General features: G+C 44.9%; 1 non-coding gene across 1 annotated transcript; it reads right to left on the bottom strand.

The window, feature by feature from the left end:
* Positions 1-4684: 4684 nt before the first annotated feature.
* Positions 4685-4815, bottom strand: LOC132646603 (small nucleolar RNA SNORA17). Its single transcript, XR_009584865.1, has one exon. It is a non-coding gene; the product is annotated as a small nucleolar RNA SNORA17 (small nucleolar RNA).
* Positions 4816-5719: the final 904 nt, after the last annotated feature.

Raw genomic sequence — 5719 nt, 5'->3', positions numbered from 1 at the left:
GTCATTTCATAATTCTCATTGGCTTTGGGCTAAAAAGGAAACTAAGTAGTTATACCTTCCCTGTATACATGTATACAACAAACTAAAAATTCAAAACAAATTGAACCTCATTAGCATATTTAAAGCTACTGTAATATGTAAAATAAGATAATGAGAATACACCATCATATCTCAAATTTATGCAGCTATTGGAACAGCAATGTTCTTTAGGAAAACATGACACTTTTATGTGTATTGATAAGCCTAGGTTTATAATCACAGGCAATTCTTTCACCCTAGAGATCATAATGAGCCATTCACAGAAGTAATATCAATGCCGAAATGAGCTATCTATAATATCCATTGAATAGTCTTGAACAGGTGACAAGGTAAAGGATACTCATCACTAAAGAGAAGCTTGTCACAGCATCTTTATTTCATGTTTTTAACAGTATCCAAATGCTTACTGTGTAGTAAATTCCCTCACAGAGTTCATATTCCAAAGAGAGTGACGATTTGTGGTTATAAATAAAAGTGATTCAGTGTAATTGAAAATCGGCTAGCAAGCTTAGATCATCAATAAGTTGTTGAATTCAACATTCTAATTATGCCATAGTATAATGAATGAAAACTACATCATCCTAATAAATACTTATTGTTTTATCCAGTAAAATAAAAAATAAAATGCATCTGATTTTCAGACTGTTAATCAAAAATATCACTCAGAACATCTATTGGCATGTGTGATCCCCTTTCCTCCCCTTCCTCTCTCCCTCTCCTCCCTCCGTCCTAAAGCTGTGGAACAATAAGGGTCATCATAGCTCAAGAAGCTCTTCTAGGAGAAAGTAATCAGCAGCAGTGCCAGCCACGCTCTGATTTTCTGAATTCACAGATTGCGTCCACATTTGCATTTATTGTAAAATTATCCTGATGTCACAGGGTCAGACAGACAGAAATGTTCAGCTCCTTTCACAAGGGGCAGGGCTCCAGGACAGTTGGCTAGGTTACTTGTGTGGAGCTCTGTGTCTGTCTGTAACTGTGAACGCCTGTCTTCCAGTATCGGGACTTTCTGATCTTGGGCTGAGGTCATTGGTTACTATTGAACCTTTGCTCTGTTGAAGACCTGGGTTTGACCCTTCCTAGCTGGGAGTTAGCTAGCATGCAGCCCCTGCACTGGCTCTGTCCTGCCCTTCTGAATATTCATTTACTGATGCTATAAGTAATGGTTCAGAGAGAGAGGGCTGGGGTCTCTAGGATGCCTACTGGATGGAATGTTTTGAGGGTCTGTGAGTCAACAGATTTATATGAGAGCCACAGAGAACAGTGCACTCTGAAGCAGAATGGGTATCCCTGGTGTGCCTTCCTTGTGGGAACCTAAGACTCTGTTTCAGACTAAGCATAAATCTAGGTTCTGGCGGGCTGCTTATTGCAGTGTGAATCCCTGTTTGTACAAAAGCATCTTATAGGTGAGCTTGCTGGGTGTCCAAACAAGAGAAGGGGTTTCATTTTTAGTGGATTGGTAGGTAAAGATAACTGGAGAGGTTGTTGAAAAGTAAATAAATGACCATCTGGGGCCAGGAGAATGCTGAAGAACTAAGTGCTGTTTGGAGAAAGAGAGATTGTCCCAACTCAGGCAGAGTTGCTCCTTTCTTAGCCTCAACAACAACATTCATGACTGGAGTGTGAGTTCAGCTGCATGGTAAGATCCTTCAACTTTGTGTGTGTGTGTGTGTGTGTGTGTGTGTTTCTAGTGGCATTTAAAGAATCAATTGTTGATATGTTTTCAAGTTGAGTTGTTTTCATAAATTTGCATATTTAAAGTCTCAATAAACTTCAACCAGGAAATATAGCAAAAACAGAAAAGCAGATGTCGTAGTACACTACTAAGGAGGGAAGAAAGGACATTTAAGAGAGGGTAGATTTTTAGGCATTTTGTGGAACTTAGAGAACACTTAGGGTGAGCCCAAGTGCACACCTGTATCCCGCGCAGAGATGGGCTGAACGGTTACACTCTGGCCCCTGCTGAATGGCACAGGGCTCCTTCACTGGTCTGTGCATTCCGGACAGACATGCTTCATTTCAGGCTCTCGCCCAGGAATCCAGGAAGGACAGCCGTGGCAGATTCAGTCAAATCACATGCCAGGCTACCGGGAAACCTGTGCTTCCAAAACAAATGTCCTGGAGCCCATGTCCAGAATGTGCACAGCCTCTTTTTCCAGCTCTGGGTCCTGGAAAGAAGCTCAAACATCTCTTCCTGGCAAAGAATGTTGGGAAGCAATTGGGCAGAACTTGAGGTGTGGGTCAAGGTGTGGATACACAAGCATGGGGTAGGAGACCCCAGTTCTTTTCTCAGGGCCCGATGTGCACGGAGCTCATTGGATGCAATCTCAGAGGAGAGATGCTCTGTAAATTATTTAAAATTTTTGTAGGGTCAGATGAAGTATTTCTAACTTCCAATTGTTAGGCTAACAACTTTTTTTTTTTCTGACCTGCTGTATAGTACATGCTTGTAATCCCAGAACTTAGAAAGTAGAAGTAGAAGGGCCAGGAGTTTAAGGCCAGCCTCAGATGTATAGTGAGTCTGAGGCTAGCTTGTGCTACATGTGACCATAAACAAATAACCAAATCTTTATCTACTATCTTACTATCTGTCTATCTGTCTATCTATAAATGAGATGCTGCCAAATCTGAGCTTCTTCTAGGATCTCTAGAAAAGTGACATGAGTGTATTCATTCTAAAGGGGGGAAAATGTTATGCTTAGATATGCACCTAACAAGTTGGAATTATTACACTGTACTATAATATCACTATTTGCCTAGAAACTATAGAATGATGTAGGAATAGGGTAAGTTAAATTTGACTTCTGCAATGGTTGGTCATGCTGAATTCTGCTAGCCTGTTACAGCCTCTTACCTTGGGGAAGGCAAATGTTTGTAGGAAACTGCCTGAAGAAATGAGTACCCCAGCTTCCTGTCATACCATCGTCCTGTTGGCTTAAGATGGAGTGTGTTACCTATCCCCTGCCATGCTAGTTTCTATAAATGTGTCTAATTGTGCTGAAAATTTCTCTTTGGTGGTCACAGGACTCAAAATCCACCCTAAGATGGTGGTGCAGATAAGGATTTCAACATGGGAATCTGTAAAAGTTACAAGAAACTGTGATTTGAAGCCAGATTCTTTAGTCCAGGTCTGCACCAATAAAGTTGAGTTCTCCTAATCTCTGGGTACCTACTTGATTCTTGTCTGGTCAGTGTTTCCATAGCAACTCACCCAGTCTTCCATTCAATAATTATGCTCGCTCTCTCCCCTTGAAGTAGGTAACATGAATACAAGTGCATGCATCATTTAAAGTGTAGTGGTGGCTTCAGCTAGCCTGTGGTCCTTGGAACCACCCAGCTGCCATTTTCATTAAATGCTGCCTGCTGCAGCTGTTGTACTGGTTTGCTTTTCTGTTGCTGTGCTGAAACGCTATGGCCAAATGCAGCTTAGGGGAGGAAAGGGCTCATTTCCTTTCATACCTACAGATCATATTGTTGGAGGAAGTCAGAGCAGGTACTCGAATGCTGCATGGGGTTCATTCACAGGTGTATGCACATCTAGCTCTTGTTTTTATAAGAAAAAAAACTTTTTATCGGTTCCTTATAAATTTCACATCATGCACCCCAATCCCACTCACCTCCCTCTCTCCTCATATCTGCCCTCCACCCTTGCAACTTCCCCCCACAACATGGGAAAAAACCTTGTTGTGGAATCTGTGGTGTGTCACAGTGTTCCATATTATATCCTTTTGTCCACACTTCTTTGCTTGCAAATGTTCATTGCAATGACTTGTTGCTCTGGCATGAGGCCTCTGGCTTCAGCTGCTCTGTCAATATGGACCCCTGGGACTTCTCTCATATCCTGTTGTCCTGTGTCGTGGAGATCTTGTAGTTTTGGATCTGTAGGACCAGCCCCTTCATGTCACCCAGTAGTTCCTTGCTGGGGTATGTGTTGGGATAGAAGCTCTAGATCTGGGCCCCAGAGGTATCTGATCTGGTCAGCCCTCCAGCTCTCCTGCTCTGACATCCTCCAGACCTTCTCATTAACAAGCCCTGTCCCAGTGAGGTGCTGGGCTTGCTCTCTCAAGTGCTGCGGTAGGTGAGGGGCAGGGACAGCTCTCCTTCTCTCATGACCCCATCAGGGCCAATTCTCCTGTCTGCTGCCAGTGGTGAGGGCAAAAGGGAGATGAGGTGATCTCTCCCTTGCCAGTGCCACCCCACAGTGGCAAGAGGCAGAGCCAGTATTCTCACCCTCACGCCCTCAGGGATGGCTCACTTGCAAACCCCCTCCCCCCATCAGGGCCTGCTCTCCCAAATCTACAGCAGGTGGAGGACAGGACCAGCTCCTTGCTCTGATGACCTTGTGGGAGGCTCTTTTGCCTGCCATAGGTGGCAAAGGGTGATGGGGGGAGAAGGCATCTTTCCTTCACTCATGTCACAATACAGCAGACAGGAGTCAGGGCCATCTCTCCCACACTCATGCTCCTTGGGCTAGTTTGACCTCTGCTTCTGGCACCAGTGTCAATTCTACTGTGTTTCCCAGGTCCAGGGTCTACTCTCCTGAAATGCCGCAGTTGGCTAGGGGCGGGTCAGCTTTCCTGCTATCACGCCCCGCCTGGCGCCTGGGTGAGACTGGTGGTTGGCTCAGGCTTGGTCTTTTTCAGGAAATGTTAGACTACCCGCATTCAGTTGTTCGTAGGTCAGAACACTAAGCGTGGACATAGCCCCTCTTCTCTCTGCCACCTACTGACGTACGTGTGACACAGCAGCCAGACCTGCAGTGTCTCTAGGGGCAGTTCATCTGGCCTTCTTAGACACCCTAAGACCACCTGCCTAGGGCAGGACAGACCCATTTGTGTCATTTGGCAATCACTGGAATGCCTCGCAGCAATGCCCAGAGGTCAATCTAACCCGGGCAATTCTTCAGCCAATTTCTCTTCCCAGGTAACTCTAGACTGTGTCAAGTGGACAATAAAAAAATAACCAAGACATGCCCCGGCTTTTAGCATCCCCTCTCCTTAAATTGCTCCAGCTTCAGTAGCCTTACACACACATGTCCCTTCCTGGGAAGTTCATGCAGATAGTAAGTACTGGGTGGAGAGTGTGTATCCCGGCTAACTAGGACAACGCCAAACCTTGAAGAACCCCTGAAATTCAGGGGGGCCTGTCCATGGTCTTCAGTATGCCTCATTGTTTCCCCCAGCCAATACTGCTTGATTCTTTTCTCCTGCTCGGATCTCAACGCCAAGGGCATTCTTCATAAACAATCCCACCTCTTAGATTATGTCTCAGGCTGTGCTTTTGTGAAAATCAGACAATGACTGGGTTCCTTACACATACAGGCACAATATATATTCCATATAAACTGGGGGGGGGGAGTGAGACATGAAGACAGGTTAAGATAGTAGTACACAAATGTCACAATAAACAGGGGGAGTGGGTTGTCATGTCATCCTGTGGGCTTGATTAGTGTTGGAGATGACAATCACTCATGGATCTTCTCCTGAGAGTCAGGTTTTCCCACTCTGGGAGGACTGGCTATGGTGCGCTGTGATCATGTGTTTTGAGTAGGTGGACATCAGATCCAGAGGTAATCAACACACTGGCTTAGCTAGGCCAACCAGCTTTCCTTCCAAATAATTTAGAATTAGGACATCATGATAACGTATCAGTTTCTGTTGGGCTCTGAAACTTGGTGAGG

The sequence above is a fragment of the Meriones unguiculatus genome, chromosome 11, assembly GCF_030254825.1.
Source record: "Meriones unguiculatus strain TT.TT164.6M chromosome 11, Bangor_MerUng_6.1, whole genome shotgun sequence".
Lineage (NCBI taxonomy): Eukaryota > Metazoa > Chordata > Mammalia > Rodentia > Muridae > Meriones > Meriones unguiculatus.
This window is presented reverse-complemented; position numbering and strand designations above follow the sequence as displayed.